Source organism: Peromyscus maniculatus, chromosome 23, assembly GCF_049852395.1.
Source record: "Peromyscus maniculatus bairdii isolate BWxNUB_F1_BW_parent chromosome 23, HU_Pman_BW_mat_3.1, whole genome shotgun sequence".
Taxonomy (NCBI): domain Eukaryota; kingdom Metazoa; phylum Chordata; class Mammalia; order Rodentia; family Cricetidae; genus Peromyscus; species Peromyscus maniculatus.
In genome coordinates this window covers 20,786,029-20,801,306 of record NC_134874.1, presented here as the reverse complement: position 1 = coordinate 20,801,306, position 15,278 = coordinate 20,786,029, and the positions used below count along the sequence as shown (strand labels likewise).

General features: G+C 51.6%; 1 long non-coding RNA gene across 1 annotated transcript; it reads right to left on the bottom strand.

Annotated features, from left to right (window-relative positions):
- Window positions 1-4,063: 4,063 nt before the first annotated feature.
- Window positions 4,064-7,069, bottom strand: LOC143270359 (uncharacterized). Its single transcript, XR_013047518.1, has 2 exons — window positions 6,336-7,069; window positions 4,064-6,141 (listed from the first exon to the last, which is right to left on the bottom strand). It is a non-coding gene; the product is annotated as an uncharacterized LOC143270359 (long non-coding RNA).
- Window positions 7,070-15,278: the final 8,209 nt, after the last annotated feature.

The window sequence follows — 15,278 nt, the reverse complement described above, 5'->3', positions numbered from 1 at the left end:
GAGGGCAAGAGAGGCAGAGGGTGAACCCACACCTTCAGGTGAACCCATTTTTAGATCGGTCCACCCACTCTAGTGCCAGTAATGTTAATCTACCCACAAAGACAGAGCCCTCGCGACCTGATCTTACCTCTTACGTGCCCCGCCTTTATATATTAGAGCCATAGCAGTAACTAAGTGGCAGTGTGGGTTTCCAGGGATATTCAAACCACAGTGCGAGCAACATCCGGAGCTGTGGAAAAACCCGTGTGGAAGTTCCACCGCGCTCTTTCTGGAGAACAGGGATGGGAGCCTCTGCAGCCCTGTTGGAGGTCGTAGCGGGAGGTTCCCTGGAGCTGCAGGGAACCTGTGTGGGGGCCCTGAGATTGACAGCTCAGAGGATGGTGAACCTCAGAGACGGGGCACAAGGAGTGTCCTCGTAATGTCTTCAAAGGCCCCGTGGCTGTCACTGCGTCTCTGTCACATCCGTGGATAGGAAGAGTCTAAAGAGACACAGGGGGACTTCAGGAAATGACTCTAATGGAAGACCCCGTGTGGTCTCCTGCTTTCTTCTTCCGGTTACAACTTGAATGCCAAGGCAATACCTGGGGCCCTTCAGACGGAGTCTTCGTTAGGGTTCCTATTGCTGTGATGAAACACCATGGCCAAAATGGAAGGTGGGGAGGAAAGGGTTTATTTGGCTTACACTTCTGCATCACTGTCCGTCACCGGAGGAAGTCAGGACAGGAACTTAAGCAGGGCAGGAACCTGGAGGCAGGAATGTAGTAAGCTTTGTTCTGTCGACTGCCAGCTCACAGTTAATCACCCAAAGACTCGTTATTAATTATGAAAGCCTGGCCTTTAGCTTAGGCTTGTCTCCACTAGCTCTTATAACTTAAATTAACCCATATTTTTTAATCTATGGTCTGCCACATGGCGTTACCATTCTTCCATCTTGCAACCCCTGTCTCCTCTCTGTGTCTGGCTGGCAACCCCATCTTTCTTCTTCCCAGAGTCCTCTCTGTGCCTGGAAGTCCCACCTATACCTCCTGCCTAGCTATTGGCCATTTAGCTCTTTATTAGACCAATCAGAAGGCTCCTCGGCAAAGACACATCTTAACAGTGTGCAAAAAGACTATTCCACAACACAGGAGCTGATGCAGAGGCCATGGAGGGGAGCTGCTTACTGGTTTGCTTCTCATGGCTTGCTCAACCTTTCTTAGAGAACCCAGGGCCACCAGCCTAAGGGTGGCCCCACCCACCATGGCCTGGGCCCTCCTCCATTGATCACTAATTGAGAAAATGCCTTACAGCTGGATCTCATGGAGGCATTTCCTCAGCTGAGGCTCCTTCCTCTCTGATGACGCTAGCTTGTGTCAAGTTGACACAAAACCAGCCAGAACAGATGTTGATAGTGAAACCATGATCCAAGGGTGGCCTCGGGAAGGCCTGCTCCTGGGGGACTGGTCCTTCCCACATTAGGCTTGGACTGGCCTCTGCATCTTTCCATTTGGTGTCCTGGTTCCTCCTACTGAAGACCTCACCCTTCACCCTTGGGCTCTATGACCCAGCAGGAGAGAGCCAGTTGGCCACTGTTGGGCCCTGCTGAGTCTTTGGCTGGGGTTTTCAGGGGCAGTCGTGTTCAATCCCTGTGGGTGGAATCATACCCAGAGCCATCATTTCATGAGGGTCCCAGCAAGAGGGGCTTGTCCCCTCTGGAAAGAACCATGGCCTGTGAACAGCCATAGGACCCCACTGTCGTATGCTGTCTAGAGGCTGGGAGCTGTGTTCCATGACTAAGTGTCAATGGAGCTTTAAATGAGTCTAATTTAGGAAGTGCTTGTTCATGATCAAGGGCCACTCTCTCTCCCTCTCTCTCACGCACATGTGCACACGCACACGCACACGCACATGCACATACACACCACTGTTTGCTTTAAATCCCGCAGGGAGCCAGTGAGCTCGCCGCAGCTGTCTCTGCCTACAGGACTGTAGAGCCTGGGTAGTTCATGTCAGGCATCTTTCTCAGCCATGGGAAGCAGGCGGCCCTGATTCCGGAAACCGATACTGGAGTGTGTCACTGTGCCACCTCCAAAGTGCAAATAGCGACAATCACAGCTGCCGCCACCACCTTGCATGCCTCCCAAGAACACTTTGCGATTATACTCCTCAAGCTTCGGGGCTGGGGCCGGAGACAGCCCTCTTCATTTAATATGCAGCTCTGAAGCAGGAGGCTGGAGACCTTGTGTGCCCCATCCAAGTGACATCCGCAATTGCTGAGCCCAGCTGGGTGGCTGGGTGAGCTCAGCAGAGCCCAGCCATATTGTATGAGCTCTACCACCCATCCACTTCCTGAAAGCCTTACCCTCTGTGCCTTAGATTCCCCTGTAAAGAGCAGGTACCGGTACTACCGTGATGGGGGCCATGCTGCCAGGTGCCCATAGTCCCAGCATCAGCCCTATCCTCATATCCCAAGAGGGAAAGTCCAAGGCTGTGTGTCAGGTGGGGCAGCAGCTACCTCTCTGCTCACTGGTCTGTAACTGTGTCCTCTAGTTCTTGATAATTTTGCCTTTGAATTTGTTTCAAGAGTGAGGTCTAGTGGTATCTATGCCAGGGCCACATGCCTCGTTCTCTCTATCTCCACTGATGCCTTCCCCCATCCTGGACTGTCTTTTCTCACCCCTGGGTGCTGATTCCTGGTATCCCAGCCCTGTCCAGCCTTCCCTCCTGCCCCATGATGGCTGTTACCCCCACCCATGCGGTGACTAGGCAGTGTCAGGGAAACCAAGTCTTATCCTGTAATCTTTAGCAGGGGCTTGGGGTCAGGTTCCAGGAATGCTGGAGTCTGTGTGCATTTATCTAGTGACATCACCACACATCCTACTTAGGAAGAGATTGCCCGTTGTCTAGTTCCATCATGTAATGACTCTAGATTGGACACAGGAACATTACATAATACTAGAGTAATACTAGAGACCCCCATCCCGCTCTGATTTGCCTGGTTCTCAAGCCTGTGCATCCTATCTGAGCATGGGGAGAGAACCTGGCACTCAGACCCTGAGGACCCAGCACTTGGGACCCTGAGAGAACGGTTCAGTCACTGCTCCCCTTCCCACTCTTGCTCCCTGATGTCAGGAGCAAGCGGGCACCAAAGGGACTTAGCTGGTGCCTGAGTGTCACCCCAGCCACAGTCTGGGGACAGGCAGGGAACAGGCTAACTCAAGTCAGGATATCATCTTTCAGGACACACCCGCTCCTAATGAAGGCCCGTGACTCCCCATCACGTTGAAAACGCGTGAAGGGCATCTGTTCCAAACCCATTTTCCACTCCACAGCATCTGCTTCAGCGTGTGGGGTGCAGAAGGGAACAAGGTGTAGGGGTGAGGAGAGAAGGGACTCGATGATGCTGCTGCTGCTGCTGCTGATGATGATGATGATGATGATGATGATAATTGGAGGGCTAGGGGCTTCGAGCCTCTGTCAGCTCACAGCAGTGTTCTGGACTCTCTGATGTGTGTGTGACCGCAAAGTCTCTGCCTCTGACCCTAGGTCTATGTGGCTGGACCCTCTCATTGGGCGGGACTGTCCCCCACGACTTTGGGCTCATTCTGCAGGGAAGAGGCGGCGGACAGCTCTGTGCGTGTGATCCAGAGCAGGGACAGCATGGCACCCTTCACACCGCGAAGTTCTGCACCTACACAGCACATTCCACACAGCTCTACACAGTCTGTAGAGCTCCTACAGACAGCTGGCAGTCAGGCCTCCTGGCACCCCATGGATACCGGGGCTGCCCTGGAATGGGAGGCCGTGAGCCACAGCCTGCTTTCCCCTCTGGTTTTGAATAGAAACCAGAGCAACATCTATTTCATTTTAGAAATGAATATTCATTGAAGTTGTAGTATAATACAGATTTACGGTTGCATTTTGAGGGACAAATTAAAGAAATAAATAACCTGTAAGTCTTTGTGTTTTGTGCTTAGGTAAGTGTCTCCATCCCCCACCCCGTCCCCAGCCCTTACGGCCACTTATTGAATTTATTTAAATTAGTTAAAACTTAGATGTTAGTAAATAGTCAAAACCATTCTAGTTCCGGCGTCCTTATGTTTTATTAAGGGCAAATGCTTATGCAAAGAGTTTGGATTTATTGTTCTGAAGTGGGCTCAGTAAACTCCATGCAATGAACATTTTTTAAACAGAATCCAGTAATATTCTGTACTTGACTGAAGTCCCCAGGCTCTTGGGACAGATGGCCAGCACTTTAAAATCTTCCCTGAGGAAACGTAGTAGTGGGGGTGGGAGCCCCGTGGGATTTGTACCCAGTACCAGGCACAGGGGTGTGAAGCATGGGGATTCATGGTATGCTGGGGGGCTGAAGGGTGAATCCTGAGCTACTGGTGTGGCCAGAGCGCCGCCCTGGAGGTAGAAACCTGAAGGTGCAGTGGCCCTTCACTTCACAAGGGCCTGGGCTCCTGGAGGCAGCCCTAGGCCGCAGGCAGATGGCTTGCTCTGGGAGATCGGATCCCCCAGGCACAAGGCTCCAGTGCTCCTGAGGGTCCCAGGTCCCTGTCTGGCTCACCAGAGAGCCTCACATTAGATAGACTGGCTCTCTCCTTGAGGACATGATGCCAAGCAAGAAAGCCCAGCGTCTGTCCTCAGACTATCCTGGATCCAGAGACCCAAAGGCATTACCCATCATCCCATAGGGCTGCAGAGACATCCATTTCTGGGGTGCCTCAGGGCAAGTCTGGGGGCTTCCTGAGGCTCTGTAGAGCGAGCATACAGCCCTGGAAACTTCCCCACATTAGGGTAAATCACACTACTCCCCACCTCCGAAGGCCAGCCAGTCTGCAGGATCTTCGCATTGTCTCTGTACAGCTAGCTGATTTGGGACTCAGTTGGCCTAGAACAGTGATTCTCAACCTTCCCGATGCTACAATCCTTTAATACAGTTCATTTGCGGTGATCCCCAACCATCATATTATTTTTGTTGCTACTTCAGAACTGTAACTTTGCCACTGTTATGAACCGTAATGTAAGTACCTGATATGCAGGCTATCTGATAGGTGACCCCAGTGGGGGGGGGTCGTGACCTACAGGTTGAGGACCATGGGCCTAGAGGGTGTCTGTGATTCCTGATTTGGTGGCCAGCTATAAGCAATATCTTGATATTATAAGGTCACTTCTCACGTGCTGCCTCCGGGTGGGGGGGGGACTTTGCTCACTGGCGTGGGATGAGAACTAGAAGCCCCCGTGAAAGCTTGACCCCTCTAAAGAGACTAGGTGGGATTCCTGGGCCACCAGGCGATCAGGACAAGGGAGGTGCCCAGGGCAGCAGAGTACGATCGGGGTGTGAGGTAAGGACATCCTTACCAGTGTGACTTCCTCAGGGACCACATAGAGTCAGGATCTCAGGAAGAGCCGGAACCGTTGCTCTTGACATGGCCACTTAAGAGCTGAGCACCATGTGAAACGGACACAGGACTCACCAGGGTGATGTCTGGCTTCAGCAAGTCGCTCTGGTCGCTCTCACTCACCTCCCTGGCACAATCGACCTGGACACGACCACTCAGAAGGACTCAGAGGAATAAACAGGAGAGGGGACCACAAGGCCTTGGACGTGAGGTGTATGGGGGGGGTGACTCTCTAGGCCCCAGTTGCTACCCCATCAGGTTCCCCCACTTCCTACTGTATCTGGGGGAGGGAGGCAAACATACCTTCTCCCTGGCTTAGGCATCCTCTGTTCCCATAGCTCAGAGGGACCACCCAAGGGTGAAAGGCCTGACTGTTATTAACGATTGTGTACACCCCGGCCATGCGGGATAAGGCCGAGGAGCATTACCCTTCCTTGCAGTTTGGAATCAGAGGCTCTGGGACTGGCTGTGATGAAGGCTTTGTTGTTCCACTCTCAGGGTAAACTGAGGCCTGAGGTGGTTCTGCGCCTCTCTACCGGAACTCTATGGGCCCCCTCTCCAATAATCAAACTTGTCCTTTCTGGAAAGCTCCACCTGTAATCACAGCTACAGGGCACAGGGGAGGTTCTGTGACCTTGAACTAGCTGACCTGGAGATCGCCTGGCTCAGTGGTCTCGGTCCTGTAGAGCTGTTCTCAGGGGTCCGTGTAGATGAGACTTCAGGAGGGCAGCTGGTGTAGGTACAGAGGACAGCACTGTGGGACCCGAGGGGTTCTGGTTAGATCCACAGGCAGCTCCCAGCTCTGAATTCGGCAGAGCCTGCTAGGTTTCTTTTCCTGGGCAGAAAAAAAAAATGAAGAGAGCCTTCCTCTCGAGGTGTGCATACCCTGGGAGCTGCATCTGGTGGACCTATGGGGGTCCCCGGTTCAGACCCTTGGGGGTTACTCACCTGTATGCTTTCCTGGGATCCTCAGAGGCTGTGACTGTGGGAATATGCTGACATCTCATTGGAGCCTGGAATGAGGGGAGGAGGAACTCAGGCAAGGGCCTCTCTCCTTGTCTCACTCCTGAATTCAGGCTTGGGTGGAGCCCTGCTGCAGCCCCCCCCCCACCATGATGGAACCAGTCTTTGGCTTCTCTAGCAAAACAGTCCCCTGCAAGCTCCTGGCTTGTCTATGTGTCCTGGTGTTTACGGAACATGAGGCGCCCAGGAACGGAATGGTCAGTGCTTCCAAACCTGAGCACTTAAGCCCAGAGCCCTGCCTCCAGCCACAGGCCAAAGAGCACAGTGACGCTGGACTTACTGGAGAATTGCTGGAGACCTGGCCATACTTCCCCGGGGAAGGAGCTTGAGTCCTTCCTTATTCAAAGACACCCCCTGTTGACGCTCGCTTCTTCTATCCTTAAAGTCTGGACCCAGCATAGAGAACTCCAGCTTGCAGACTCTGCCTCGACTAATTTCCACACCTAGAAGAGAGATAGGGACCTTGATACCGAGCAGCCACGATACCAGAGAAAGAAATGGGTCGAATGAAGACCAGCGTGGAGTCAGGACCCAGGAACAGTTCTGAAGGCTAAGACCCATATTAGCCTGTCTACTCTGGCCCTTGAAGTTCCCAGCATCAGAGACAGATCTGTCTCCTCTTCCTTCCCCAGCATTTGGTACTTGGGTCTCTGTGGACTGCCTCTTTGCTCTTTTGTCTCTGCATAGCACTTCCGGTGACCTTTCTTCCAGGGCCTTTACAGGAAGTCGGCTTGGCTTCCGTGGGCCGGCATGTCTTGACCTTTCTTCCAGTACATTTACAGGAAGTCGGCTTCCTGGGGCCAGCTTGTCTGCGTTTAATAACTCCATCCTGGAATCGCTGTCCAGCCAGGTAATTTAGTGGCCTGAGGGAACACAGGCTGCGGGCTGGTTCTGCTTTGACTCCCGAAGCACACTGCAGGTAAGGGCGCTATCCTGCTAATAGCGGCTGTGACTTTTTACAAGGCCATTGAACGCTCGGAGCTAATGTGATGATACAGGGAAATTACCTGTAATGACGGCTCACCCGTCATCGATAAATTCCCCAGTGGTCACCACATTAATATTACCAAAGGACATTGGCCCCCTCCTCACACGAACCTCTGTGGGCCACATCCTGCTGTGCCACCCAGCACAACTTCCCCTGCCTGGGAAGGAGACCCAGGAACAGTTCGGCATGGGGACCCACTGTGGCCAAGGACACGTCTTCTTCGGTATGGTTTGCAGCTTCCTGTGCTGAGGCAGTGCATGGAAGGGAGGGGCTGGGAGTGTAAGTTTGTCCTATGACCTGTGTCCTTAGCCTCTTTCCAAAGATGGACACTGAGCACATTCTTATGGACCACACGCCACGGGGTCTGGGTCTTGCTGTTCTGAAGCTTCGGACCCAGGGAAGCTGCCGGGGAGGACCTGAAGCACCCAGGCAACCCTGTCCTGCAGCTCTTCCCTGTGAGAACTTCATCACTGCCAAATGTCGAAGCATCAAGTGACTATGAATCCATATCCAGGAGGGTAGAGAGATGAGTGCCTTTGAGGAGACTGTGGGACCTGGTGCGGGTGGGCCCCTGGCACCCATCCAGCTCCAAGAAAAAGGATGGTTGTGTGCTGGTGGGTATCACTTCTCGTTCTCATCCCTCATCACTAAGAGCCATCCAGAGGATTCTCTCCCAGTGCCCATCTCCACTCCTGGGGAACTCACTCATGGATTCCCATATGGTCCCCAGGCCCCGGTACGGGATGGCCACAGCACCAGCTTCCAGTCAGGAGAGCTCAGCAGAGCAGTCAGCACATGGAAACTGATGTGGAGAGTGACATGATCAGTGAGTGACCACATATGCAAAATGACTGTGACACAGAGACGGACCACACGTGGACACTGACCAGGAATGGTGACTGCACACGTCGAGTGATGGAGACACAGAGGTGGACGACACACGAAGTCCTGTGCTGTCCGTTACAGAGTCCATTCCCCTCTACCCTCAAGTCAGGGGTCTTACGTGGAGCAGGGTCAGAGGGTTGAGCGTGGGGTGTGAGATCTGATTTCGGGGTGAGGTGAGTCTGTTCTGGGGTTCCATCTTAATGGAGGGCCAGGTCTCCTGATTCCGGGCTCCTCTCTGTCTTGTTTCCTGGGGTCACCCCTGCAGGATCCCCTCTAGGCTTCCTCTCTAGTCTGCTCTTTCCACTGCCGTTCTGGCTAGTTTTTATCTCATTTGAACAGCCTGGTCAAACATGCCAAAACTTCTCACATGCCCTTCAACAAAATGTCATGGGTTCCAAGGGCGAAGCAAAACCTTGGCTTCTGCTATCCTTAACCCTGGTCTTTCTCTGAGGCAGTGGTCTGGTGCCCACACTGATGGATGCAAGAGACAAGGGCTTGGGGGAAGAAATAGCCCAGGGCTAGAACAGATGCCTTCTATGGTGGTTTAAAGAAAATGCCCCCAAAGGGAGTGGCACTATTAGGAGATGTTGCCTTGTTGGGGGAAGTTTGTCACTGTGGGGGCGGGCTTTGAGGTCTCGTATATGCTCAAGCCACGCTGAGTGAGACAGATCACTTCCTGTTGCCTGTGAGTCAAGCTGTAAGAATTCTCAGCTCCTTCTCTAGCACCACGTCTGCCTGCATGCTGCCTTGCTTCCTGCCATGACGACAATGGACTAAACCTCTGAACTGTAAGCCATCCACCACAATTAAATGTTTTCCTTTATGAGAGTTGCTGTGGTTAGGATATCTCTTCACAGCAAAAGAAACCCTAACTAAGATACCTTCAGATGGAGTTACTGCCGGCAACTCCCATAAGAATGACTGATAGCCAGGCAAGGAGAAGAGGTACCTAGGGTAGGGTAGGAGAGGAATTTGGGGCTGCAGGAATATGCTGGGAAATCTCAGATAAGCTCCTGTCCTCTCTGAGCTGTGGGCTACTCATTGAAGAGCAAAGGAGTGGTCAAAGAGTTAAATACGAGGCAATCAGGGACATCTTCCACTGTGTCTCCAGGCATCTGAAGCAGCCCTCTGTGGTTAAATATCCTTGAAGCTGCAGTTAGGTTGTTCCCACAATAACAGAAGCTAAGGCACCAGGGCACTTTCCTATCTATCATGTATGTGCACCCACAAAAGGTCTGCAGCACCCTCCAAGGACTCAGCCTTCACCTCTGTAGCATTTGCACCAACCTTAGATCTCCCCTCCCCGTGAGCTTTCTAAAGACTCATGGGAAGAAACACCCTAAGTAAGAGACTGGGTCCCCTGTGATTGGAGGAGAGACAATAGGGCCGCCTTTCTCATGAATATGCTGCCAACCTCATAAATATTCATAGACCCCACTGGGCTGCTGTCTATTTCTAGCTCACTGCATTCCAGTCTCCATGTTTGCTTTGCTCAATAAACTTCCGCTTAAGCCAACTGTGTCTCTGAACTGAATTCTTTCCTCTTCTTGCCTGAGAACCAAGGGATTCCTGTAGCAGAGGAACATAAAAGGTGTGTGAAGTCAGGGGTCAGTGCGATCCTTGCTGAAGGCTAGAACAGCCAGGTCCTAAGTTCTCATTGCTTCTCTATCCAATAACCACCCCCAGGGGCTGGGCAGTTCGGCAGGAAAAAGTTGGACATGTTGACACAGGAGCCCCCAGAATTCAAGTTCCAGATGAAATGCAGGGGATATAAGCAGCGTTAACAAAAAAAAAAAAAGTGCCGGGCGGTGGTGGCGCACGCCTTTAATCCCAGCACTCGGGAGGCAGAGCCAGGTGGATCTCTGTGAGTTCGAGGCCAGCCTGGACTACCAAGTGAGTCCCACGAAAGGCGCAAAGCTACACAGAGAAACCCTGTCTCGAAAAACCAGAAAAAAAAAAAAAAAAAAAAAGTATCCAGAACACATTTCTGTGTGGTATTTTCAAGTGTCACGTTTTCTTTGCAAGCAGGAGCCAGCCATGGCAATTCTTTCACATTCTTGAACCGGAGTACCGCCCTGGGTCCCCGCTCTGCCTTATGTAGCTAGGTTATAAAATACCCATTCCTCTCCTTGTCAGGCAATGTCCAATGGCTATCCCAAGCTGTCCGAGTCCTTTTCCATGAGATCACCAAGAAGGAGGGTCAGGACATCTAGGACTTGCCTCCTTCGATCTGTGGGCGCCTCAGAGCTCCTCATCAGACAGTAAGTACTCAAAGGCACTGCCCAGCAGTACAAGCAGCCCTCCGGCCAGGCTTACTTGCCTCAGAGACCAGTGCAGCTCAGGCCTTATGTCTCCTCCCACCCAGAGCCTCTGGTCTTGGCTAACGGAGCCTTCTCCTACATCCCTCCACCAGGTCAACCCATGACTAGATATCTTGATTTAGAGAACTTCCTGCCCAGGTCTGCCTCCAGGGCAGCGTGTATTGATGGTAAATCTATTACTTAGTGGGCCTGGGCATTTAATCAATGAGGCCGCTGGAAGCCTTGGGAGGTAGGAAGGGCTCCAGCGAAGGAGGCTGGGTAAGAAGAACGTCTAGATTGGTGGTCCTGTGGTATCTAGGCTCTAGCAGTATAGAGGCCTGAATAAGAATGCCCCGCCCCCAATGGGTTCGTATATTTCCATGCTCACTCCCCAGCTGATGAACTATTTGAAAGGATTGGGAGGCGTGGCCTTGTTGGAGAAGTTTTGCCCTTGGAGGAGGTGTGACTGTGTTGGAGGTGGTATGTCCCTGGGGGTGGGTTTTGAGGTTTCAAAAGCCCACAACAGGCCCAGTGTCTCTTTTTCTTCCCGCTGTCTGTGGATCCGAATGTAAAGCTCTCCACTACTGCTCCAGAGTCACAGATGTCTGTGTGGCACCATGCTCCCCTCCATGATGATACTAGACTCAACCTCTGAAACGGTAAGTAAAGCTCCCAATGATGAGATTTGCCTTGGTTGAGATGTCTCTTCACAGTGATAGAACAGAGACTAAAACAAGCAGTAAGTGGTATGTCTCCTTGTAATGTGGCCATCACTGGAGAAGTCCACTGGGTGCTTTCCATACTCATTAACCCCCGTACACATCCAGCAAGCACATGTGGACTGTGCCAGCCATGATGTTACAGGCTAGGCAGGAAGGACTAACATGCAGATCTTTGATCAGACTGAGCTTATAGTGTGATGGAATGATTGATAATGGTGGTGGTGATGATGGCAAAGGTCATGGTTGTGATGGTGGTGATAGTATTTATAGTAGGGATGAAGGTGATGGTGATGATGATGGTAATATCGATGATGGTGATAATAGTGTTGATGATGTTGACAGTGATGATGATGATAGTATTGATGATGATAGTGGTGGTGGTGGTGGTAACCATGGTGATTGTGATAATAATGTTGATGATGTTGACAGTGATGATGATGATAGTATTGATGATGATGATGATGGTGGTGGTGGTGATGGTAACCATGGTGATTGTGATAATAATGTTGATGATGTTGACAGTGATGACGATGATGGTATTGATTATGGTGGTGGTGGTGGTGGTAACCATGATGATTGTGGCAGTGATGATGATGTTGTTGTTAGCCAACACGGTGATTGTAATTCTCATTGGTCCACACACGGGATGATGTTTAGACTCACTTCAGGTCATCGACCTCTTTTCCACTGTGTCCCCATATTAAATGCAAGTGCCCACACACAGAGGAGTCTTCACAGGGCAAAACATGAAGCACTCCAAAAATATAGTTCAGCAAGAGGAGCTATAAGTCAGTGAATCGCAGTAAAAATTAAGACCATTTGCTCCTTCAACTGCCAGATCCTGCACTGTCAATGGAGTGAGAAATTCTCTCTTATGGCGCCAGGGAAGGATCCAGCACACTGCCCTCCATGCTGCTACTTGGCCTCGGATCAGACCTCAGGGGTGTTCCCGAGGCCAGTTCTTTTATTCTTTTTAATGTCCCCTAATGGACATCCTGAACTCTGCCATTATTTTGTAGCACTCCCTGCCAAGATAAATGCTGCTTCGCGGCCATCTGCCACACTGGCCATCCTGGTCTTGGCTGTTGGGGTGCCCTGGGGCTCAGGATTGATCACAGGCACCGGGAGCTCTGACTCACAGCAAGTGACAACTGGAGCTGATGCTCACGGAGACTAAGCGTGGCCATCATCCACCACCCTGCACTCAGGCTGGACCGATGCCTGCACAGAGCTGGCCTCAGTGTGGACTGCCATCTGCAGGCTGTGCTGTGAAGGACCACTGTTCCTACCTTAAGTGGAGGTGACATGCAGTCTTCCATCTTAGGGCCATCAGAGCCAGTGGTGTGTCAAGGCTTGGCAGGAGAGGATCTGAGTCCTAGCTCCTGGCATCCATGGCCAAGCACCACCTGCTGGTTTGGGCATGTCTTCTCAGTCCCCCGGCTACTGGCTCCAGTTTCCTGTGGTGCCTGTGTGTTTATCCCAGATCCTGCTGTCCCTTGGCTTTTTTTTTTTTTTTTACCCTCTCCTCATCTGCTATGTTTAGGGACCCAGCTCTCTTGCTCTCCCCAAGACAAACATCCCCAAATACAAACTTTAATGAAGGACACACAAAGGTCACCCACATTTTATTTTCTCATTATGGTGATTCATTGTTCGCCGCTGGAAAAAAATAGATAAAATTATAGAGGAAATAAAAATTAAAAACCTGTGCATATTTATATATGTAAAACAAACGACAATGCCGTTGACACAAAGATAATGCCAATTTGCTCCTTTTAAAATAAGCTTTAATTATGGTGAAATACAGGCACATAAAATTTGTCAGCCTTACTGTACAAAGGGAGGACATGAGTGCTCCAAAGCATGGTTGAGGGGAAGGTTTTTATTGTAGATATGAGGGAGAGACCAGCCAGAGGCATCTGGAAGAGTCCAGCGCAGGGAGAGAATGTAGTAGACTGAACATGGCCAGCAGATTGGACCGGGCCAGGAGCAGAGGGTGGGGTGGGGGGAGGGGGGGGACAAGAGAGCACACGGCTAAAAAGGCAGGGTTATACTGGAATGAGAAGCTGGAGGAAGGAAAGCCTGTAGGCTAGAGAAGTTTAGGGGAGGGGACTGAGAAGAGCTGAGAAAAGCCATAGGTAGTTGTGATACTGAGAAAGACCAGAGGCCAGCATGAGCTTTGGTATGCTAATAGACACCACAGTTAGCCATCGTGGCTCCCCCATCCAACTCTCCTCCCAATTTCTTTTAGACCTGATTCTCCCCCCCCCCAAGACAAGGTTTCTCTGTGTAGCCCTGGTTGTCCTAGAACTCAGATGTCTACCTGCCTCTGCCTCTGAGTATTGGGTGCCATCACAGCCAGGCTGACACTTAGCATTTTTAAGTCCTTTGATAAAAGGACTGAAATGTGACTAGCTGTGCGTAGCCACCATGTGAACTGGGTGGGTTTGGAAGAGGAGCACACACCCCAGAGACCATCACTGTGATCCGCCTCTTCCAGTACCACTACCTAGTCAGAACCACTCAGAACCATCACCACAGTCTGCACCACCTGAGAGGGCCAGATGCTCGACCCTCCCTGACAGCTCAAAGTCCTCAGAGCTGCTCCCCTGCTGAGCACCTCCTCAGGTCCGGTGACCTGCAAAGTACCAACTCTGCCTGACCCTTGGTCTCATCTCATGTCTGGAAAGAACCTGAGTCTAATGGACCCCAAGGCTTGTTCCTTCCTTCTGTGGCATCCCATGGACATCCTGAGATCCTGGAGAGACCAAAGAGAGAGCAACAGGACAACTTATCCCTTTGGCCAAACTTCCTGTGGGGAGATCGGGACACCATGGACATGGCAGTTCCCATGCCCTGCCCCCAATACCTGAGCATGCACGCACGGCCCTCTCTGCCCTTCCCTGCCGAGCCTTGCAGTGCATGCCAAGTTGCACTGGACTTCCACAATGGTTTATTTTTGCTTCTTTCAACTGTTAAGCTGTTCTCACAATCCCAAATGTCCACAAGGTTATTCAAAATGGATGGTGCCTCCAAAACAGACCCCCTCCCCAATCCCTTTCAGATGCTCTGAGGTCTCACTCCTTCACAGGGTCCACGGACAGGCTGCCAAGGCATTGCCTGGAGCTTGTTAGAGACATGGACTCCCAGTCTTATTATAATCCATAGATCCAGAACCTGATCCCACCAAGACTCCAAGGATGCAGGTGACTCCCGGCTGTGGAGAGTCAGGGCTCACGCTGGCTGTATGCTGGAGTCTCCTGAAAACTTGCGTTTTCACCCAGAGATTCTGGGTGACTTTTGTCTTCTTGTAGGTCTGTTAGTCCCAATAGTTGGGGTCCAGGGTCTCATGGGCATCCAGGGCAAGCATGTGGAAGGTAAAAAAGGCAAACACCTGTGCCAGCCACAGTCACTCTGCTTCAAGGTGTCCTTGGTCGAAGAAGTCAAGTGAGGTCAATTGGGGGTACCAGCCCCGAATAAACTCAGGTAGAGCCAGCATGCTTCTTTCCCCTCAGCTATCTGGGTCCTTCCGCTCTGCTCAGCTCTCCCAGAACTGTCAGTCCTGGCTCCTGACATATCCAAGACCTGAGAGCTGGACCAGCAGAGCGTTGCTAAAAGTCCTGCCCAGTAGGAGAGACATAAGCAACATCTATCCTTCCTCCGAAGGTTCCAATGACGAACTGAGGCACGATGCCACCAAAGATCACTCTGGAAAACCAATGAGTTTGCTGGGGTTCATTATAGAACATAGGTGAGGGGTTACTTACAGGGTGTGAGTGCTCCTCTGCCCCAGAGGCCGCACTGAAAGTCTTCACTCAGCAGGCATGATGGCTTCCCTACCACCCCATAGATGGAGCTCCCTTCCCCCAGTGGTCCCAGCCTATATACTCTAACTCCTTCCTCCACCTGCAATTTAAGGCAGAGTTGTATAAAACAGGGTGGTAGGGAGTGGCTGGACTCTCAGATGAGGGTC